The 24951-nt window shown below is 41.7% G+C and overlaps 1 protein-coding gene across 1 annotated transcript in view; it reads left to right on the top strand.

Moving 5' to 3' along the window:
* Window positions 1-24951, top strand: part of LOC126765079 (lysosomal thioesterase PPT2 homolog) — a 541306-nt gene that overhangs the window by 514669 nt on the left and 1686 nt on the right. The gene's annotated exons all lie outside the window — the stretch shown is intronic.

The following is a 24951-nucleotide window of genomic DNA, read 5'->3' as shown; positions in this document are numbered from 1 at the left end:
AGTCGAAAGGTGTTCCCCGAAATTGATATTTCAGTGTGAAGAAAGGTAAAAGTCACATGGAGCTTAATCAGCGAGTTTCAGTACAATGATATTTGTTGAGTGTTTTCATTAAATTTACTTGTCTTCCATATAAGCGGGAGATGAGAGGGGGAAATGAAGAATTCCCGATACTTTCTTGACAGAATGTATAATGATTTTCGTTTTTGTAACAAACTTTATACTATATGTATGTCAAGAGTATAAAATGTACGGTTGCACCCGTGTTTAGCCCTTCTTTACTTAATTATAATAATGGGCACCTTGAATTTTTGACACGGCTTTAATTCTTATACAGCTCTGCTGCACCTGAGTTAAAACTGTTATTAAACCCAAAAGAAAACAAGTAAGGGATAACTAAGTTTGGGATTAACCGAACATTTCATAATCCAGCAACTTGCAAGAATCAAAGCCCGGGAAATTCCTTAAGGTACTGGTAAAACTTTGTGTTAAAGGTTATATACAGTTCTACTCCTTTACATGCGTAGACACCGCTTAAGCGGTTAAAGCCGAGTTAACAACAGCGCGGCAGTTGCAACCAGAGGCAACGTCCATGCCTCTGCACCGTATAGCAGGAAGGGAATAATGAGTGACTTATTTTTGGTGTTTGTTCGTCGAGAGAGGACTTTACTTCTCAATTGCCTTCTCAGTCCGAAGTAGCACCTATGTGCAAGAATTTTTCTGCGTTGGCTTTCGAGGCTGACATTATAAAAACATAAAACATATAAAAAAGAATTGTTCAAATTATTTCAATAGTTTGACCATGTAAAAGATTTCGGTTTGTGAAAGAATAACATAAATATTAAGTAACCGACTAGTGCTGTAATTATTACTAGTCTAGTCGCGAATGTGACGAATGTTTATTTGATGACAGGAGATATTCGTCTTGCCCTCTGCCTGACCTAATTGTTTTGCTTCATTACATAGTCTTTGAAGTTGGTCACCTTGTCGTGGCGAAGGGGCTTATGTAAGAGTAAAGTGTGCATCCCAAAGGAAACGCACTCTAATCTTACGAATTAGGTTTTACGCCCATCTCCTATTGTGGAAGTATGAGGATACCCGCAGCAACACCACCCTAAGCCAAGGAAGGTGTCGAGGTACCCGTGCCGAGGGCTGAATGGTCAGCGGGGGGTAATAAATAGCTGATCGCGAACGGTCCCCTCCGATGCCCAGGCGAGGTCGGAGCTATAAAAGCCTTCTCTCCGCATACCAGCTCTGCGGACGAGTAACCAACCCTTTCCGGCTTACTCGTGGGACCAAAATGAACGGAAATAATAAAAAAACAACAACAACTACAGCAACCAAATTGACGACAGCAGCGACGACTAAGGACATGAACTACAGGATTCCAATTACGGAATCCGAACAAGACGAATTACTTGCCTCCAGCCAGGAGACGAGTAAGAGTACTTCCGGACATACCAACCAAATTATACCGGTAGATACAGCAGTCAAAACAACAGATACAAGGGAGGAAGCGTCCACCTCCAAAGCTGCAATGAGCACCAACCAAAGTGCACTGGCGGCAAAAGGAGAATACAAAAAGAAGCGCAAAAAATCCCAGAATCAGCTGAGGAAAAACCGATACCAGAGGGCAGTCTTTATACTAAGGAAGATAGCCAAAGACCAGGCAGCCGGTACCCCAGTTGATGAGGCAGAAACAAAGCGCCTCAAATCAATAGTAGAGAAATATGAAAGTTACCTGAAAAGGAACCTCTAGTAGAGAACAAACAGGAGAGGAATCGCTCTATTACAGGAATACCAGATACTCTGCCCAAAAAACCGAGGCGGAGTGAAGGCGGACACAGCAGCGCAACCACGGCAAGGCATTTCTGCGATGTAGCCAGAGATAACCTGCAAGTGGTCATCATAGATGAAAATTCCTCCTCTCCGAGCACGGTACAGGAAAGATGGGTGGAGATCGACGTCAGATTGTCGAGTATGGTGCTAAGCTTGTACTCGACAATCCTGCAGGTCCTCACCCGGAGTTTGACTCCTCTGAGATTCTTAGAGGCTACATGGTCATCAAGTGCGCGGACCAGGATTCGCTGGATTTCCTGACGGGTAGTGTTGCTAAAATCAGCAACGCCATTGTAGGCCTCCAATTGAGGCTTATACCCGCCAGGGACATTCCGAAGAGACCTCGTGCTCGCATGTGGCTACCCCTCTAGAGGAGCCAGGCGAAAAACTCCTGAGGTGTATTAAGCTGCAGAACAAATCTATACCTGGTATAGATGAATGGCAGCTGATCAAGGAGGAAATACCTAATAAAGCAAGCAGGCCAATACTGGTGGCCCTTTGCGATGAGTCCATTGAGGCTGTCAAGAAGACTGTCTATAAAATCAGCTTCGGAATTCGCAAGGCCAGATTAAAAATCTTCCAAGGCGACAAAGTGGCTGACGAAGACGACACGGAAGAGGTCGACGACGCCAGACAGTTGCTAAGGAATGTGGGCATCGAAGAAACCCGAGATGCCCAATAACTTAAGATGCGTGCAGATAAATCTGCAGCACTCGAAGAGTGCTACAGCGAATCTGACAACCCTCATGAACGAGGGGGGCATAGACATCAGCCTGGTACAGGAGCCCTGGGTCAATGAAGATACCATTAAAGGGCTGAACAGCAGCAACTATAACCTGTTTTACACACGGAACAAAGGTAACCCTAGGGCATGCGTTCTTATCAATAAAAGTATAAAAGCAATTCTTTGTCCTAATTAAAAAAAGGAAAAGTCCTTCTTCTTGGTCTCGGCATACTTGGCCCATGACGAAGACATACCACCGGCCCCGCTCACCAGTCTAGTAGAGGTGAACAGGAAGGAAGATGTCCTAATAGGGTGTGATGCAAACGCAAGGCACACCGTATGGGGAAGCTCCAGCATAAACACCAGAGGTGAGTCACTCTTGCAGTATATTCTGAATAGTAATCTAAGTATACATATACAACAAGGGCGATAAGCCAATTTTTATTTTCACAAGCTCTGATAGGTTTCCGGGGTGGGAGGAAGTGCTTGACCTCACGCTATCAACAGACACAGACAGTCTCGTTGTGGATAACTGGAGGGTATCAGATGAGCCTTTCATGTCGGATCACTCCTGGATACTCTTCAGCATCCGTGAGAAACACAGTGTTCCTCTCACATACCGGAACCCTAGAAGAACAGTATGGGAAAAATTTACCAGTATAGCGACCAAATGCCTTGAAAAGGGAGGCAATAAGAGTATCAGAAATCCTCAGGAACTAGATTCAGAAGTAGATAAGTTGGAAAAAATCTTAACCACAACTTTCAATAAATCTACTCAGCTGAATACTTTTGAAAAAGAGAAAGTCTCTTCCTTGGTGGAACAGTGAACTCAAGAATTTGAGAACACAACTACGAAAGCTTTCAATCAGAGTTTTAGAACCAAAATCTGGCAGCCATATAAACACATTATGAAAAGATACAAAAAAGCAGTCAGGAAAGCTAAAAACGACTCATGGAGATCTTTCTGCACATCGATAGAAAGTTGCAGAGAAACCGCTAGGCTGAGCAAAATGCTATCCAAAGAGCATATTAATACTGGCTACTTTAGGGCGGAGTGAAGTGATTGGACCTCCTCGGCAAAAGAGTCTCTGGAGGTACTAATTAAAACGCACTTCCCCGGAAGTCAGCAAACAACTTTAACGAGGGTTCAACCAGAGCCACTGTTGAACGCAGCTGATTATCGAAGCCAAATAATAGACAAAAACAAAATCAAATATGACATAAATAGTTTTGCACCATTTAAAGCGGCAGGTCCTGAAGGGATTATGCCCATAATGCTGCAAAAACTGATAGAACCAATGGTTCAAAGGCTTGAAAATATATACAAAGCTAGCATTCAACTATCTTACATCCCAAGAAGTTGGAAAAGGAGGAAAGTTGTGTTCCTTCCAAAACCAGGCAGAAGAACACACGAGATTGCCAAAGATTTTAGAATAAGCCTTACCTCCTTTATGCTGAAGGTACTAGAAAGGCTAATAGATCTACATGTAAGAACAATAACGGCGGAGAAGTTATCGAAGTCCCAACAAGCGTACATAAAAGTCGATCAACCGAAACTGCCCTTCACGAGGTGATAAGTGTAATTGAAAAATCACTACACCACAAACAATACATCATGGCTGCTTTTCTAGACATAGAGGGCGCCTTCAATAACATAGAAGTAAATGCGATAATTAATTCTCTGGCACATGGTGGTGGCATAGATGACACTGTGTGCAGATGGATACTATCGATGCTTGAGAATAGGAAGATTATAGCTTCAAACGGCGCTGCAACACAAAGAAGTTTTGTGAGTAGAGGAACGCCTCAAGGGGGAGTCCTCTCTCCGCTTCTACTAAACTAAACGGTGGAGGAGTGAAAGCAGTAGCGTATGCAGACGATATAGTGTTGTTGGTATCAGGAATGTTTCCTTCAACAGTCAGCGAGATTATGGAAAGAGCCGAACAAAACAGAACTGATGATATTCACAAGCAGAACCAAAATACCTCAGTTTCAACTTCCGGTACTAAATGGTACAACACTCACTCTATCCCCCACAGCTAAATACTTGGGAGTGGAGATTGACACCAAGCTGTCCTGGAAAATAAATATAGAAAAAAGAATAAACAAAGCATACATGGCCTACTATACTTGTAAGAGAATCGTCAACAAGTATTGGGGCCTCAAACCAAGTATAATCATGTGGATGTATACGGCTGTCATAAGACCTATACTTACATATGGAGCTATGGTATGGTGGCCAGCGCTAAACAAACAATACAACATTAAAAAATTAAATAGTATACAAAGAGCAGCATGTGCGGGTGTTACTGAAGCAATAAGTCATGTCCGACTAATGCGCTCAATGTGATCCTGCATCAACTAGCAATGAACATTTTTATTCACAAAACAGTCGCTATTGCGGCGATAAGAATAAAAGAATTGGGAGGTTGGAATCAGCAGAACTACGGACATAGTGTTATCCTAAATAAGCTCACCTCCGCATTCTCCCAAAGCTGGATTTCAATAGACACTTCCAGGTGAGGATACCATCTAGACGAGAATGGAGAAGAGGTTCAATGGTAGAAGAAGATACCACCTCAGTCTATACCGACGGGTCCAAAAGGGACTGCGGAGTAGGCACGGGGGTATTCTTCGCTGATCTAGGCATGACTCTCTCTATACGTCTACCGAACTCGGCTAGCATCTTCCAAGCAGAAGTACTAAGCATAGAAAAAGCCTGCGAAGTTCTATTAGAAAACCACAGGAATATACATAAAGCAACTATATTTACGGATAGCCAGGCGGCGCTCATGGCCTTGTCTTCACCTATGACAAATTCCAGCATAGTTCACAAATGCAAGAGGGCACTAAGCTCAATAAAAGACAAGCTTCAACTAAACTTGATCTGGGTTCCCGGCCACAGGAACATTTTCGGTAACGAAAAAAAAAAACGAAAAGCAGGTAAAGGAAGGATCTTTCCTCAACGAATCCGAGGCGGAGCTAATAACAAGCCCGCTAGGATCGATCAAAGGAGAGATCAATAGACAATTTCAACAAGTTGCAAATAACAAGTGGAAAAACATTACAAAATGCGCCATAACTAAATAATTATGGCCAAAATATGACAGGAAAAGAACCAACGACTTATTAAATAGGCCAAGAAAAAGCGTTTACAGAGTAACAGCTACCACAACAGGGCACTGGTCATTTGGTGAACATGCATCCAAAATGGGTATGCCCTACAACGACATCTGCCGTGGCTGCGGAGTAGCAGGGAACAAGGAAACAATCTTCCACTTTCTCTGCGAATGCCCAGCTCTAGCACAGATCTGACACAAAACACTTGGAAACCATCAGCCACCAAACCTTGAATGGATTTCCACTAAAAGCGTATCGGACATAAGTAGTGTCATCGAAACATCAAAATGGTTTGAGAGAGAAGGTGAAACGTAATAGCAGATACAGGAGGTTCTACAAATAGTGTATCAAAATGGCACATCAAGTGCTAATTGAACCCGATAGGGCTGCACTCCTACCTACCTACCTACCTGGAGAAAGCTGAACTAACGGCGCGAGTGTTGAGGCCACTAATATCAATATCATCGGCATAAGCCAGCAGCTGTACATCTTATTGAAGATTGTACCTTCTCGATTAAATTCTGCAGATCGAATTATTTTCTTCAGCATCAGATTGAAGACGTCGCGCGATAGGGAGTCGCCTTTCCGATCCTGACTGAGCTTTTGGTATTACTCAACGTCATTTTTCACAGCCGTATTAGTTTTGCGGGTATACCAAATTCAGACATCGCGGCATAAAGGCACCCCCTTGTCGTTCTGTCAAATAAAGCTTTGAAATCGACCAAGAGGAAGTATGTGTCGATTGTCTTTTCACATGCCTTTTTCCAAGATTTGGCGCACGTTGAATATATGGTCGGTTGTTGATTTTCCATGCCTTAAGACGCACTGATAAGGTCCCATCAGTTTGTTGACGGAGGGCTTTAATCTCGTTATCAGTTCTTCGCTGTCGTTTTTGCCGCCTTCGCCGTTCTTCATAGAGTTTTTATATACGGACTTCTTGATGATCCGTCGTCGTCAATTCGGGAATCGGGTTCCCTTCTCCTGTTGTTATGCCTTCACTGTCATTCAGCAGGTTGGAGAAGTATCCCTCCATAATTTTAGTAAGCTCTGGGCTTCGATTACTAGATCACCTCTGGGGGTTCTACAAGAGTATGCTCCGGTCTTGAAACCATCTGTTAGTCGCCGCATCTTTTCGTAGATGCAATTACCCTTGTCAGCCAGCTTGTCTGCAAATAATTTTCAGCTTTTTTTCTTTTTCTTCTTCAACTCTCGCTATCTATTCCATCCCGAACGTGTTGTGGTCGATTGTAATGTTGCGAGGTAGGCAGTCTGCTTTCTCTCCACTGTGACTTGGCACTCCTCATCGTACCAGCTGTTCTTTTGCATTTTCCAAAATCCAATGGTTTCGGTTGCAGCTGTACGTAAGGAGCTTAGAGTTTTTGACTCAGAGAGCAGGAGAGAAAGTTGAATAGAAAATCGTTCAGCTGTCTGTTGCGATTGCAGCTTTTCGACGTCGAACTTTCCTTGTGTTTGTTGACGTGCGTTTTTTGTTGCACAGAGGCGGGTGCGTATCTTGGCTGCAACAAGATAGTGGTCCGAGTCGATGTTGGGACCTCGGAGCGTACGCAGGTCTAAAATACCGAAGACGTGTCTTCCGTCGCTCACAACATGATTGGTCTGGTTAGTGGCTTTTCGATCCGGAGACAGCCAGGTAGTCTGGTGAATTTTGCTACGCTGAAATTGAGTACTACAGATAACCATATTTCGGGCCCCGGCGAAATCGATAAACCCCAACTCTTTTTGTGATGTTTCCTCATGGAGGCTGAATTTAATTTGGCGTTAAAGTCGCCAAGCACGATTTTGAGATCGTGGCGGGGGCAGCTCTTATAAGTGCGCTCCAAGCACTCATAAAATTCGTTCTTGGTCACATCAGCGATATGTTGAAGACCTTCGCTTTGATGCGGATTGTAGCTACAGGGTCCGGCACTCGAAGAGTCTTCTTCTTAATTGGCGTAGACACCGCTTACGCGATTATAGCCGAGCTAACAACAGCGCGCCAGTCGTTTCTCCTTTTCGCTACGTGGCGCCAATTGGATATTCCAAGCGTAGCCAGGTCCTTCTCCACTTGGTCCTTCCAACGGAGTGGAGGTCTTCCTCTTCCTCTGCTTCCCCGGCGGGTACAGCGTCGAATACTTTCAGAGCTGGAGTGTTTTCGTCCATCCGGACAACATGACCTAGCCAGCGTAGCCGCTGTCTTTTAATTAGCTGAACTATGTCAATGTCGTCGTATATCTCGTACAGCTCATCGTTCCATCGAATGCGATATTCGCCGTGGCCAACGCGCAAAGGACCATAAATCTTTCGCAGAACTTTTCTCTCGAAAACTCGCAATGTCGACTCATCAGTTGTTGACATCGTCCAAGCCTCTGCACCATATAGCAGGACGGGAATTATGAGCGACTTATAGAGTTTGGCTTTTGTTCGTCGAGAGAGGACTTTACTTTTCAATTGCCTACTCAGTCCGAAGTAGCACCTGTTGGCAAGAGCAATCCTGCGTTGGATTTCCAGGCTGACATTGTTGGTGGTGTTAATACTGGTTCCTAAATAGACGAAATTATCTACAACTTCAAAGTTATGACTGTCAACAGTGACGTGAGTGCCAAGTCGCGAGTGCGACGACTGTTTGTTTGATGACAGGAGATATTTCGTCTTGCCCTCGTTCACTGCCAGACCCATTTGTTTTGCTTCCTTGTCTAGTCTGGAGAAAGCAGAACTAACAGCGCGGGTGTTAAGGCCGATGATATCAATATCATCAGCATACGCCAGCAGCTGTACACTCTTATAAAAGATGGTACCTTCTCTACTAAGTTCTGCAGCTCGAACTATTTTCTCCAGAAGCAGGTTGAAAAAGTCACACGATAGGGAATCGCCTTGTCTGAAACCTCGTTTGGTATCGAACGGCTCGGAGAGGTCCTTCCCGATTCTGACGGAGCTCTTCGTGTTGCTCAGAGTCAGTTTACACAGCCGTATTAGTTTTGCGGGGATACCAAATTCAGACATCGCGGCATAGAGGCAGCTCCTTTTCGTGCTGTCGAAAGCAGCTTTGAAATCGACGAAGAGGTGGTGTGTGTCGATTCTCCTTTCACGGGTCTTTTCCAAGATTTGGCGCATGGTGAATATCTGGTCGGTTGTTGATTTTCCAGGTCTAAAGCCACACTGATAAGGTCCAATCAGTTTGTTGACGGTGGGCTTTAATCTTTCACTCAATACGCTCGATAGAACCTTATATGCGATGTTGAGGAGGCTAATCCCACGGTAGTTGGCGCAGATTGTGGGGTCTCCTTTTTTATGGATTGGGCATAGCACACTTAAATTCCAATCGTTGGGCATGCTTTCGTCCGACCATATTTTACAAAGAAGCTGATGCATGCACCTTATCAGTTCTTCGCCGCCGTGTTTGAATAGCTCGGCCGGCAATCCGTCGGCCCCTTCCGCTTTGTTGTTCTTCAGGCGGGCAATTGCTATTCGAACTTCTTCATGGTCGGGTAATGGAACGTCTGCTCCATCGTCATCGATTGGGGAATCGGGTTCGCTTTCTCCTGGCGTTGTGCATTCACTGCCATTCAGCAGGCTGGAGAAGTGTTCCCTCCATAATTTAAGTATGCTCTGGGCATCGGTCACTAGATCACCTTTGGGGTTCTACAAGAGTATGCTCCGGTCTTGAAACCTTCTGTAAGCCGCCGCATTTTTTCGTAGAATTTTCGAGCATTACCCCTGTCGGCCAGCTTATCAAGCTCTTCATACTCACGCATTTCGGCCTCTTTCTTTTTCTGTCTGCAGATGCGTCTCGCTTCCCTCTTCAATTCTCGGTATCTATCCCATCCCGCACGTGTTGTGGTCGATCGTAACGTTGCGAGGTAGGCAGCCTGTTTTCTCTCCGCTGCGGCGCGGCACTCCTCGTCGTACCAGTTGTTCCTTTGCACTTTCCGAAAACCAAGGGTTTCGGATGCAGCTGTACGTAAGGAGTTTGAAATGCCGTCCCACAGTTCCCTTATACCGAGTTGTTGATGAGTGCTCTCAGAGAGCAGGAGTGCAAGCCGAGTAGAAAATCGTTCGGCAGTCTGTTGTGATTGCAGCTTTTCGACGTGGAACCTTCCTTGTGTTTGTTGGCGTGCGTTTTTTGCTGCACAGAGGCGGGTGCGAATCTTGGCTGCAACAAGATAGTGGTCCGAGTCGATGTTAGGACCTCGGAGCGCACGCACATCTAAAACACTGGAGACGTGTCTTCCGTCTATCACAACATGATCGATCTGGTTGGTAGTTTTTCGATCCGGAGACAGCCAGGTAGCTTGATGAATTTTTTTGTGCTGGAATCTAGTACTACAGATAACCATATTTCGGGCCCCGGCGAAGTCGATCAGCCTCAACCCATTTGGGGATGTTTCCTCGTGGAGGCTGAATTTACCGACCATAGTGCCAAAGATACCTTCTTTGCCCACCCTGGCGTTAAAGTCGCCAAGCACGATTTTGACATCGTGGCGGGGGCATCTCTCATAAGTGCGTTCCAAGCACTCATAAAAGGCATCTTTGGTGACATCGTCCTTCTCATCCGTCGGAGCGTGGGCGCAGATCAGCGATATGTTGAAGAACCTCGCTTTGATGCGGATTGTGGCTAGACGTTCATTCACCGGAGTGAATGATAGTACTCGGCGACGGAGTCTCTCTCCCACCACGAATCCCACACCAAACTTGCGCTCCTTTATATGGCCACTGTAGTAAATGTCACAAGGACCTACTCGTCTTTGTCCTTGTCCCGTCCATCGCATTTCTTGGACGGCGGTGATGTCAGCCTTTATTTTCACGAGGACATCAACCAGCTGGGCAGCGGCACCTTCCCAATTAAGGGACCGGACATTCCAGGTGCATGCCCTTAAATCGTAGTCCTTATTTCGTTTGCCGTGGTCGTCATCAAAAGGGGGGTCTCTCATCCGAGGCTGGTTGTTACTGTTCATTGGGGTAGGCTTTTTACGTGGCGGGTCCCAAACCCAGCGCACAACCCTATGCAGGGGATGTTTCGCCTTCTCACTTTAGCTCACCTTCGAACGGATGTTCTTAGGCTAACCAGAGGATACTTGGTCAAAGACCGGAAGTCGTGAGCTGCTTGAGTCATATGTAAAAGAATCGTTTCTGGCCACTCCCAAGTGAATGGCGATCAGAGAACTTTCCTCACTTGCGTGAACTTCTACACATGACCCCATCCTCCATGTATTGTAGCTACAGGGTCCGGCACTCGAAGAGTAACTAATTAAAAAAGCCATAAATACGCTTTGGAAAATTATTTTTATTTATTTTAAGTACACACTGTGTGAAGATAATCATAAATTCAGGACCAATTCACTTTTGCTCGATATGACCACCTTAACTGTGGCCTTGAGATTGTCAAAAAACGAATCGCAAGCTGCCCGAATGTGACTTGCCGGTGTTTTGGTCCACTCACGGACAATGGCTCTCTTCAGCATCTCGAGACTGGTGTATTTTTTACTTCGGATCTTGCTCTTTAAAATGACTTAGAGAGAATAATTCATTGGATTCGCATCTGGTGAATTCGAAAGTTAATGTGTGGTCCTAATGAAGTGCGGAACGTTGTTTTTCAACCATTCTTGGTTCACTCGCGCTTTGTGAGACGGTGCTGAGTGTTGTTGAAACGTCCAAGGTTTGCGACCGAAATGTTTGTTTGCCCACGGCTTCAAAGCAGCCTCCAGAATACTTTTGTTGTTGTCCATATGTCGAATTTACTTTGACGCCAGGCTCTATGAAAACAATTGGAGAGCGCCCATCTGCGGTGACAGCGATCCAAACCATTGTTTGTGGCGGGTGCTGCCTCCTGGTGGCCAACCGATGACTAAGGTTCCCGTATGGACGGTCGGGAAAATAAACCCTATCGTTTTGAGAGTTTTCGGATTGCTCAATTGAAAAAATTTTTTCGTTAGAAAACACAATGTTCGGAATTTGACTGCTTTCGGCCAAGCGAAGTCTTACTTGTTGCTACTTCGGTGTGAGATCATGGGCCTTTTAGAACTTGTAACGCTTGACCTTTATCTCATCTTTCAATGTGCGTCGGATGCTGCGGTGGGATATTATCAGTTCTTTAGCCAATTGATTGGCACTTCGTCGTGGATTTCGCTCAAGTCGCTTCTTCACTTTCCGAACCAATGACGTTCAGTCTTTTGTAACCTCCGTTTTGCGATGGTAACGAGCGATGGTACGATAAACAAAAACTTTATTCACATTAAGGTGTTTGAGCTCACGAATAATTGCTGGCTGTGATTTTCCAGCTAAATATAAAGCAATCACACTATTACGTTTTAATTCTATCGCTGATCACTTTTTTTTGCGTTCACTTTTGGCAAAACGCTTTTGTACACTTGTGAACAACACTCCGAACTGTCATTCAGCAAATTTATAAACAGCTGATTCCAGTGCGACAGCTGCACGAAAAGTCTGAAGTTGGCCGGACCCTGTAGACGTTCATCCACTCGGGTAAATTACAGTACCCGGCGACGGAGTCTCTCTCCCATCACGAATCCCTCACCGAATTTCCGCTCCTTTATATGGCCACTGTAGTAAATGCAACAAGAACCTAATCTTCTCAGTCCTTGCCCCTTCCATCGCATTTCTTGGACGGCGGTGATGTCAGCCTTTATTTTTACGAGGACGTCAACCAGCTGAGTACCGTTACCTTCCCAATTAAGGGACCGGACATTCCAGGTACACGCCTTTATTTTATTACGTAATATTATTATATAATATTACTTATTTGTTTATGGAATTTAAATAAGAAAAATTCAAATGCAGGGAAAGAGTCATAATTTGAAATCTACGGGCACTTTTTTTTTAATTTTTATTGCAAAAAAGGCTATATCGTAGTTCATTGTATAGAAAATATATTTAAGTTTAATAAACATTTTGAATTTTTTTGTTTTAGCTACTCATTCGACCGGAATCATAGCAGCAGATGAGGCACTTTTTTTTTGGCAAGAAAAATTTTTAATATACATAGCTAAGAATATACTTTATTACGTCCATAGAACGTTGAAACATTCAATCTAGTACTTTCTTTTAAAAAAAATTCACGAAAATCGCCTAATGTTTCATGCGTCACACTGGTATAGGCCCTTAATATCAAGAATTGAAAGGAAATATACTGAAACTTATAATGGTATGTTTTTTCATATAAATTTTCAGTAAGTAAGTGAATTGCCTTCTCTCTTACTTTCAAGGATGCAATTTTGTTAAGTACGGGCGATAGATGTGAATAGACTTTTTATTAAAATTCCACAATAGTTAGCCGACTTTGAACACCCAAAACCCCTTTTGAAACCCAGGTTTCGTTAGTCTGCATAATGAGCGGTCAAGCAATGAAATCTTGCTTTTCAGATAAGAATCATCATATACGACTGAATTGCTACGTCCTATTTTTTTCTTGAAGACATTTAGTATGCCAAAATATCTGAGAGCGTCTGGGACTTCGTATATCCTTAAATTACCCTCTGCGCCTTTTTTCCAATTCTAAGCGAAGAGTCATTTTCTCTTCTGGTGAACGCAGAGTTGTGTTAATAAAGTTGAATTTCATAAGAATTAGTTTCAGTTTCATGATGACCAAATACGTTATGCTGTATCCATTCAGTATTCGGTTGCACTCCTTCATTCCTTGATTTTTCTCTTCTTCCTGAAGTGAGGGTAAGAAGGCTATACGACTGATTTTTTACGTTTTTGGCATCACAACATATTATTGCAGAACATTTGCTCTCTGAGTCATTCCTTGATTTTTCTCTTCTTCCTGAAGTGAGGGTAAGAAGGCTATACGACTGACCTTTTACGTTTTTGGAATCACAACATATTATTGCTGAACATTTGCTCTCTGAGTTTTATTAATGCCCTTTACGGGTTACAACTCAACAGCATTTCAGTTATTGTCTGTAGAATTATCGAACTTTAACTTTTTGCTGCTATTATCGGTTGACTAAAATACAAAACCTACAGCTGCTGCTTTTAAGCCTAGAAATAAATTCTTTCAGTAAAATTAAATTTCCTCTTCTTGTTAAGAGACTACATGGTTTTCATGGGGTCAACAAATCGATTTTTTATTGTCTTATTTAACATCTAATAAAAAATTGAAATGAAATATTTAATTTTCTATATGAAAAAATGCTGAAAATAGGCCGTGTTTTGCTCGGGGAAACCTATGTAATCCGTTAAAACCTCCTTAACGTAGGTTGCGCCACGGCAACGTTAACATCATTTCCATTGCATTTTTGATAATTACCGTCAGCAGGGATGATCGCATGATACCAAGGATGATGAGGAAATGTTACTTCATAAGGACGAACATTATAAAAAGGCTACTAAATTGTTGGTACAACTTTGGCTTTAAATCAAAATGGAAAATTTTCCGAAGGTTTTTCCGTATGCGCAGCATATCAGATTTGGAGCCAACATTTTCGCCATTGTAAAATAAATCACAAATAATGTTCATTAACCGAATTAAAATTTCGTTTAAAAATGTTCAGATGTGTAATTATTAGAGTTTGGTTGTTACCGGCAAAATATTCTATTTAATTTCAATAGAATCCACACAGACTGCCTAATATTTCCAGTAAAAAGTCAGCCGAAGGCATTGGACACAGGATGTTCGGTATCTGTGGTTTGAAAAGTTGTTCATCTTTTTCGACATTTGCTAGACGTGAAATGGTACACCTTGAAAGTGTTTAATTTGTTCATACACAATTTACACATGGAATTTAAAAGTGTTATAATGTATATAGGAAGTGGGCGTGGTTTGTTGATTCCGCCCATTCCGCACAGAATGTTAGGAAATTTTTATCTAAGAAATTTGGTTGAAATTGGTCGAGTACGGATCCGGAGAAATGAAATTTTACCTAAAAATGGGCAGTGCCACGCCCATTGCCCAGTTTAACGCCGGATCGTATAAAGCCATTTTTCACCATCCCGGATGTAAAATTCAAATTAGTTATTGACTTATCACATTTTTAGTAATTTTTAAGAAAACCGTTGTATGGAGAATGGGCAGGGTTATCAACCGATTTCCCCTGATTTGACACTGTCATAAGAACTGTTAAACGTATACCCTTCTACGTGATTTGGGATGATATATGTAACTTGCATGATTTGGGAGATATAGAGCGTTTTCGGTAATGCAAATTGCGAAGTATGCATGATGCAACTACTTAAAAAAATCAAACCTGGCATATCTGCTAAAACTAAAAATTCGTAGAAGCATCACTGTCATAGTCGTTGCGCAATTACATGCAACATTTGAAAAGTAATTGCACAAAAACTTACACCAAATCCAAATGTGTTAGCTAAAATGTCTTTAAGAATAACATAGTTGACGACACCAGACTCGTACAAAACACAACCCACGCTTGTACATCAACCCACACAACATAAATGATGGTCCCTTGAGCAGATGAAACACATTCGTTTTATATATGTAGCCACTTATAAGCAACCCTTTGTTACGTTTACTATACCATCCTTTAGCAACGCTGTACTACCTTTTTTCATTCTAGCTGTAAGCAACCCGTTTCCCAGAATCCTATCATTCTTCCCTTTTTCCTACGAACCGTCATACCGAACGGACGTGTTCACGGACAACCTCTCGCCTTGTTAAATAATATTTAAGTATTTCTAAATAAACTGTAAATAAACAATAAACTTCCAAAACTGGTGACCCCGAACAAGTGAAACGAATCTACAGATGGAACAGCAAGGAGAAACCACCGCACAGGCATCTCCGCCCGCATGCGTACGACCGGCAGGGCAGGCAAATCAACTTCAAGGCATTCTGGCCAGATCAGCTATCGAAGTGCATCTCCACGTGGATGCAGCAATGGTTCCTCGCATTAGTCCGCCTAATATGAACGACACCAACATTGAGTCTTATTTTTTGTCACCGGAATTCTGGTTCGCTGCTACAGTTGTGACAAACGACGCACGAAAATACAATCTGGTCATGGCACAAGTTCCACCAAGCAAGCTAATGGAGCTGAAGGCCATAATCGACTCTACTCCCTCAATAAATCGTTACGACCACATCAAGTCCAAACTTATAGCTCAATTCGTGGATATCCAACAACGGCGCGTACAGCGTGTCCTTTCCGATATGCCATTAGGCGACTTAAAACCAAGTCAAATGTTCAACGAAATGCGGCGGGTGGCCACACAGCACTTTGCGATACAGTAATAATCGACCTTTGGGCCTCGCGTCTACCTCCTCACGCTCAGCTGCTGTGATCGCATCAAGGTGACAGTGATATAGTTGCTTGGCAGACGCCATCGCGGACTCCATGAATTTTCGACAAATTAGCATGGTAGGTAGCCAAGCACCGGCAACAGGCACCCCCACGCAAACTAACAATGAGTCAACCACGCTAGAATAATTAAGGAAGGAAATCGCGCAACTGACGAGGCAAATCGAATCCATAAAAACGCACTGATCTTGAAGCCGATCGAGACAAGAACGAAATACACGCCAGAGTTACTAATGGCAAACGAATTATGCTGGTATCTGCCATAAATTTGGGGCCAACCCTCGAACTAGCAAAACCACTGCTCTTATAATAACAACAAAAGAGCGAATGACTATCCGAAACGAAAACTGCAGCGCCTATCGGTAACGGAACTCCTGCAGTCACTACCGCACACCCGAAACCTCACAAACGGACTTTCTCAATAAAACTTTTTGATGACACCGAGCAGACGCATCAGCAATTCCAAAACCACTCGAAACAACAACAACAAGAAGCCATCAACGCCGTTAAACTGTTTGCGGCAAACGGCACCCCAATTACCGTATACGGCGAAGTGCTTCTTAAAATCAATTTAGGCTTAAGAAGAGAATTTCTCTGGAACTTCCTCATCACCGACGTTACGAGCGGAATTATTGGAGCCGACTTTATAAGTCACAATGGATTGTTGGTTGACTTAAAAAAGGAACGATTAGTCGACAACCTACCTTCAGTGACATCCAATAAAAACATTCGACACGTCATGCCTACTCAAAGAGCTTAGTAATTTAACATGCGTGGTACAACCCGGAAACCCAGCCATATTCTCAGTCGTCCATCACATCGAAACTTGCGGCTTACCTCTATCTGCACGACCAAGACGTCTTTCACCAGATAAATTGGCAGAGGCTAAAGCAGAATTCGAATTTAATTTAGTCAAATTGGGCATCTGTCGCCCATCGAACAATAGTTGGGTCAGCCCTCTTCACATGGTAATGAAAGCAGACGGTACCTGGCGAACATGTGGAGATTTCAGGGCACTCAACAGTGTAACAGTTCCAGACCGATATCCAATTCCATACTTCACCTGTAATTTAAATGGTAAGACGATCTTTTCAAAGATCAATCTGCAAAAAGCCTTCCACCAAGTTCCCGTAAATCCAGAGGATGTTCCGAAAACAGCTATTACTACGCCTTTCGGCCTCTTCGAATTTATCTTTATGCCTTTCGGTCTTCGCAACGCAGCGAAGACACTACAAAGACTCTACGTCCTACGAGGACTAGATTTTGTATTTCCATACATGGCTAACATCTGTGTAGCATCATCATCCTTAGCCGAACATCTACCTCACCTCCGTCAACTCTTCGAGCGCTTACAAAAACATAACATAAGACTAAACGCTACAAAGTCAATCTTTGGAAAGTCCGAAATCACATTCTTAGGACACACCGGTAACAAAAATAAACGGAAATTACGACAGAAGCTATTGAAGAATGTAAAACTCAGCTTTCGAATGCATCTCTTTTAGCGCACCCCTCGAGGAACGTCAGTTGTCATTATGGTCGACATAGCTTTGGATAAAAGCTGCAAGAACATCTTCACCGGGTAACGGACAGAAACTTCGACGACCCTTAGCATGCTTTTTTTCAAAAAAAAATTCGACAAATCGCAGGTACGTTACAGCACTTATGACGAAGCACTTACAGCAATATTTATGGCGTTCGTCATTTTAAATACATGCTAGAAGGACGCATCTGTCACATCTCTACAGCGATCGCAAACCACTAATTTGCATTTCAGAAGATTCTGAAAGAGCTCCAACCGACAAGCTCGCCAGCTTGATTACATTTCCCAGATAACTACAGACATTCGCCACGTGGAAGGAAAAGAGAATTGCGCAAATCCAAATAACCAGTATAGACTACAACAAATTCGCTGAAGACCAAGAACTCAAGCTTCTACTCCAAAACAACGTTAACTCATCGCTTCAGTTAAAATTATTCACAATACCCGGATGCGATAAACAAATAGTCTGCGACTCATCGACCGGAAACATAAGACCATTCATCACAAAGAGGTTCCGCTCTGAAGTGTTACGAGCTACCCATGGGTTATGCCACACAAGTACTCGCGCTACAACCAGACTACTGACAAGCAGATTTGTTTGGACTGGAAATCAAAAAGACAGTATTGCATTCGCAAGAGTATGCGAACAATGCCAAAAGGCAAAAATCACTCGACACATTTACGCCTCCTACGCCACGAGTCCGGAGACTCCGGTTCGACTACAGTGTATCGACGTTGTAAGACCATTTCCCGCCCATGCCGAGATGGTGTTGTTGAATAACAATCACCATTTTGGCATCGTTACCGATTTGTGATGGTACCAGCACAAACCATTCGAATTGTTGTTTTGCATACCGGAACGTGACGGAGGACGGCTTCTGCTGCGACTTCTAGACCGACGATTTATGTTCGCCTTTATTGATGCTATCTCTTTCGTGATTTCGGCTCGCTGCTGCTCGATGCTGGATTGATTGCGTGTTGCTGTATCTGGAGTTTCGACCACGTGTACGTGTGGGGTGTCACTAACCTCACATATTTTGTCCGAGAGAGCGGTTCGTTGCTAATGGAAATTATTAGTCGCATGTTGGAAGGTAACCGACTCATCCAAATGGACCTTAGTATATTATCGTTGATCTCGCTGCCGGCTAGACTTCGCATTTCGCGCAAGAGCTGTGATGGACGCATCTCACCGAGCTCTTGTTCCTGCAGTAGCTTTTTTACACATTTTTGCTCCGAGTCCGCGAATTGTGTTATTATTCGATTTTTTAGCGTGGTGTACAGTTCACTCTTCGGTTGATTAAGAATTATGTCGCTTATTTGGGCTAGCACGTTGCTTTCGATCGCCGCCACGACAGTGTGGCGTCGTTATACCTGCAGCGATGAATTATGACTCGACCTGCGCCATCCACAGTTCTGGCTTTGCGTGCCAGAATGGTGGGATCCTTATGGAAACTTTGGCCACTTCCACGTTGCGGGTTTGGATATCCTCTGCCAATTGGCCCCGATGCTGCAAATTTTGTATTACCTGGTTTACCGCTTCTTCTTCCGTCATTTTTCGATCACATCGGGGTCACCAATATTTTTTCTTTTCTGGTGCGTAAATATACAGAGAAGATGGGTTTCCAACTCGTCAACACGCCACATATATCTGGCCGTGTGAAAAACATAGCATTTCCCTATTTCCTTGTGTCCTGTTGATTGTCAACGCAAAGGCAATTTTCCTTGGAAATTGAATACGTTTGAACTGAAATGGCTGTCCCTTGTATTCGATAACTGCGTCATAATCAGTCGGGTTCCACTACACAGTTTCGGCGGATAAAGATTGCGAATCCTAATAATGACAGATCCAACTTTGAGACGCAAATGATGTTGGGGCATACCAAGCCTCTCCAAAGAATTTGGAAATTCCACTGGATAATTTACGGTTTCGTCTTCCTTGTCAAAACGATAGATCGATTTATATGAGCGCAAACCTCCCGGAATTTGACTTTGAATCTTCCAGTTAAAGTCATTAACATCGGTATTTTTGGCAGCTAAAATTGCGCGTGCACTCAAGCAATTGCAGTTACGATAATTTGATATCAAACCACTGGAAGTAATAACCGAAATTTGCCCTTTTCCAATTCTTAGCGAATACAAAGTAAAATATCAATGTGATTTTTTCGTATCCCATAATTAACGCGAATTTGAAGGCTGATATGTCGAAATGATCTTCGCGAAAACTATGCGAACTTCAGTGGCATGCGAAGTAACTATTGCATTGTCCTTCGTCTGTTTCCAGTGATTATGATATTCCAGCAAACGCAACTGCTGGCATGCTTCTCAAAAAGTTGCACACACTGTACCATTCACAATACGCAATGACTTAAATGAAGTTGAAAAAAACTTTCATGAATTCCAAAAGTAAATATCCTACAAAGCGCTTTATTGCAGTTCACATATCGACCCATTTGATACTGCTGATCTCATATCGTTCAAGGCCAATAACCGCTATGTTGCTTTCTTTGGTGACGTACTTTCAAAGGTATTTGATCGATTTCACCAATCTACAATATTCAACATTGACATGAGTTTTGAATGTGAATTAGACAAATGTGGCGAATGTGGTACGATCCATATGTTTTCAACTTCGATATGTTGTTAACGTCGATATTCAAGCCTCTAAATGCTAAATGTTCTGCCATTGTCGTCTGGTGAGCGACGCCGAGAGTGGAAATTCATCATTCACAGTTTGCGTTTCCGAAAGAAAATCACGTGGATAGCATTTATTGTCAGACATACAAACCAAAGTGGGATTGTAAGGTTCGCAAGGTCCATGAACCATACTGGTTTTCACCACTTCGTATAATTCTGGATCTATCTCTGAATCAGGAATTATCGCTGAAATAAATTCATCAATTTGATCTGGTGTATTCACCATCCGCATCCAAAGAAAAATGTGTGCGTGCGGCAAACCTCTTTTTGCTACTCAACAGAATACATTCAGCATCTAACAGCACCATATATACCATAGGTTGCTTCAAGATAAAGACCATCAAACATCGCAGATATTGTTTAAAAAGTCGTGCTGTAATATCGTTACGATCGCTAGCTGATTGACCGCGATCCATAATTCCGCACGTATGTCATCTCATTTTGGGAGTACTTCTTGCCTTTCCTTGGACTGCCATACGTTGATGGCAAATAGAACGCCGACCAATATTAGCGCGACGTCTTCGTGATCCCTTCGTCGGAAACACACATAAAGTTTTCACTGAATAATTTTCAATAATTTTTCCTTTAGATAGCCGGAATAAAAAAGCAAGCGACCGCAATTGAACGATTCAAATAATTTACAAATCAAAATATTGAAAAACAAAAACAAAAATTGAAAAAGATGTGTATGGAAAATGTTACTTTTGGAATTGTCCAATTTTCCGACTTCTCCTCATGAAAAGTATAAGGTATTTTGTTTCTAAACCTTTCCCGATCCACAACAAACAACCTTTAAAAATTTCATCAAGATTGGTTCAACCGTTCTGTTTTGAGGGGATTTCCGGAAATTATTCGAATTTTTCTCGCCGTAAAAACCATCTTTGAACTTCAATGGACATGTAAGAAAAAGAATTGGCCAAATTGGTCGAGGCATTATTGAGTTATTATATATATACAGTTTGACGATTCATTTTTATTTATATGTAAGTATATGTATACATAGACAAAATACTGATACAAAGTTGATGATTGAAAATGAAATGGAGAGCGAAAATGATGAAGCGTGCTAGCAGTCGGGATGATGCGCCAAGAAGAAGGAAAAATGGCGGTCGTCAAGCTGACAGCTTATCCAGTTTTTAGGCTGCCTTTTGCAGAGTTGCATTTGGGGTTGCCGCATTACTTTGGGGTTGCCACACATATATGAGTGAAACTTTAAACGCGTTTTTCTCGAAACGATATTTTTCAAAATCGCTGGCGTCATAACTCAACGAGAAATTGACCGATCGAATTCAAATTTAAACATAGTATTTCTGAATACATTTACTATATAATGACTTACGATTTTTTTTTTTGATTCGTTGAAAATTGTAAATTTGGCATTAAAAAAAAACGACCGTTTTTTACCTTAAAAAAACGATTTTTTTTTTTCCAAAATAACGCCATTTTGTTAATTTTAAATATTTTTCAAAGATCATAGGTCATTGTATAGGAAATGTCTTTAAGTTCAATAAACTTTTCAATTTTTTTTTGTTTCAGCTACTCGTTCGGCCTGAATCATGCCAGCAGTTGGGGCACTTTTTTTTTTTGGAATCTCCGAAGACAGCCCATAACTCCGTTATTTTTAAACATTTTTGTAAAAAAAAATCTTAAAATATAGTTAAATATACCTTATTACGTTCAAAGATGTTCGTAATAATAAATCACGTACTTTCTCTTAAAAAAATCATGAAAATCGCCTAACTTTTCATGCGTCGCACGGGTATAGCCCCTTAAGCCAAAATAGGTTTCAACCCTGAACCAAATTTGTCTCAAAAACGTCCGATATTTTGAAACTTTACAAAAGCCCATAGACCGGAGCGATTTAAGGTCAGTGAAGCCATTTTAGTTTTTGCAATTCGTTTCATACGTCAGTCCAATTGTTGCGAACGGCGCCGAATCGACTCTCCATGGCCTTCATGTACACTCTCAGCTACGGCAGTTATACCGCAGCTGTATATATTCGGTCTAATATTATCCATTAATGAATCCTGGAGCTCAGGATGGATGATGCTGTTCCGAACAGTTCTCCTACAAGCCCATCATGTTAACCACAAGTTGAACAACATTGTACATTTTAGTGGAACTTATGTAATCCGTCGAAACGACAACAGCAAGCCTACTGCCTTGAAGTCGTACTATTGTCTAAATAATGGTACCGATAGGAACGTGTATATTCCAGCAAGGTTTTGTTTGTACAAATTTTTTTATACTTTTGCTGATGTAATCAATTAATCCAAAGACTTACATGAACACGCTCTTGCAAATATTGTATATATAGTATATACACATAGTACATTAATGCGACCGATTTTAAATATTTTAAGCTGACTCGTTTTTACGTGTGTCTTACCAACAAGCCGTGCGTGTTCTCACTAAAAACCCTTGCATCTTTCCTCCAGCTTCGGAAAGTGTATTTGTAAGTCCACAAAAATAATAGTTTGATAACACTTTTGTCTTCATGAATTTCGTGGTAGAAAGCCATGTTTTGTAAAATAACAAAATTCTACTCACAAGTCCATATCGGTTTTGTTCAAGGCCTTGGTATAACAAACAGTGCATCGTTCTTTATATATACTATAACATAAGAAAGAAGAAACTCCCTTTTCGTCAAACACTGTTACACTGTTAATACACTTGCATTCCCTAAAGCGATTTGATTTTTCCCTTTTCGTCAAACACTGTTACACTGTTAATACACTTGCATTCCCCAAAGCCTAAAAGCGATTTGATTGCGTCCTCATATAATTCCCATCCAACAATTTTGTTCCTCATTACTCTTTATTTAAAAAAAAACCGACACATTCTGGCAACTTGGTAAAGCTGTTTGACAGCATGCGCCTGTAAGTAAGCAAAAAGGTGAAAATAATGTGTAAAGTAAATTATCTCGCAGATTTAAACTTTGAAACACTCACTCACTTTCTTATGCTACATACCATTCTAACGTACATTTTCTACCATATATATATATATGTATTAGGCCGGGTCGATTTGTGGGGAGGCAAAAAAATCGCCCATTGCTCTATGAAAATCATATTCTAGGGATCAAAATAAGATACTTTGCCGAAGGAACCATACCTCTGAAACGAATTTTGATGTCCCCCAATTTTGGTCGAACTTTTGGGTAGGGGCAAATTTTGAAAAATCCCACTTTGACCCATTTAGAGTGCTCCAATCGAGTCCAAATGTATGACCGACCCCCACTAACTTTGGACGGCCGATCCACCCATGCCAGTGGCACACCCCCTGGAACTCCCTGGGGGGTTCTCATTCAATCATTTCATAAAATCTCCATTTTTGGCCTTTACATGAAAAAATCAGCTAAATGGCTATGTTTTTTCTTCATTTTTATTTATTTATTTATAATAATATCTATCTTTTCTCTTAAGAAATTTATTTAGTCAGAACATATGTAAAGGAAAAAATTAATTTAAGTGAGTTATAGAAAAGAAACTGATTGTAAATAATTGTATGAAGTCTTTTTTACTTTCAAGTCTGGGCAATTTCGCACGGCTCTCTAATGTCGTCGCCATAACAGCCTCTACATTTTCCAGTATAACCCGTTTGGAAACGCTAGCTAGCAATGAACATGTCGTTCCGTTCCTTGTATGTGTGATGGAATTTTTGGATCATTAAACGGTGGATCATCTTGATTTAAATATTCTTTCAATGTATCGTAAGGAATGTTTCGCGTGAATGGTGGTTCAAATACGATATTTATATCATTCAAATTGATCATTTCCGTATACCTTGTGCAATTAAAGTTTATATCTGGTTTTTTATAAACTCTAAGTTCCATTGGCTGGAAAAATCAAAAGTACTCACTCAGAAAATTTAAAAATTTGTGATGCTGCTCCATTCACAGATGTTGCACGATAAGCTCATTAGAAAGTATTGTGCTAGACGCTCGTTTTACCAGATTTGATGCTATTTAAATTCCACTCGACTAAAATCTATTGTATTATCAAAGAGCATTTCAATAACTTTGTTTTAATTTAACTAACTCTTGTCATTCCAGGAACCCAAAAGACTGAAAAAGTTTTATAAAAAACAAAAACCTTCACAAATACAAAAGATTTATTTCAAGAGCTTATTTTTGTACTATACTGTATGTCTTAAGGATCCGTTTTCAAAAATTCATTCGCAGTTTAAACCAATATTTTTTGGCAATGTCTATAACAAATTTTGTGAAGATATCTCGGTAAATGAAGAATTTGTATATATAGTACCATGTACATAAGAGGTGGACGAAGAGACAGACGGAAATTGCTAAATCAACTCAGCTCATCTTTATATACATTCTGAGAAAAAAGTACCGAAAACTGTAAATAAAATGCAAAATATTTAATTATTCATCAATATTTATTCTAGTCCTCGAAACACTTTTCGTAAGCACTTTTAAGGCTGGCCTTCAGCTCCTGCAGCGAATTTTATTTTAACTCCTTGATCGACTGAAAACGGGTTCCATTCCGATGATTGTTCAATTGATTGCACTGCCTATGTCTCGTCGGCAGTTATAATGGTATCCAAGAATATGGGATCGGAATTCGTACGATCAAGTACCTGTTTACGGTACTCTTTTTTGAAAGAAATTCAGCTTTATCGAGATGAGGCGGGCAAAATGCGTTTCGTACCTAAAATATCCATCAAAATCTTTCTAACTTGCGTGAGACGTCGAGTCTCTTGCCATCTCTCTAACACTTTCCCGACGATTTTTAAGCACC

The sequence above is a fragment of the Bactrocera neohumeralis genome, unplaced genomic scaffold (assembly GCF_024586455.1).
Source record: "Bactrocera neohumeralis isolate Rockhampton unplaced genomic scaffold, APGP_CSIRO_Bneo_wtdbg2-racon-allhic-juicebox.fasta_v2 cluster10, whole genome shotgun sequence".
NCBI classification, from domain to species: domain Eukaryota; kingdom Metazoa; phylum Arthropoda; class Insecta; order Diptera; family Tephritidae; genus Bactrocera; species Bactrocera neohumeralis.
Note: the sequence above shows the minus strand (reverse complement) of the source record. Positions and strands in the feature narration are given on the sequence as shown.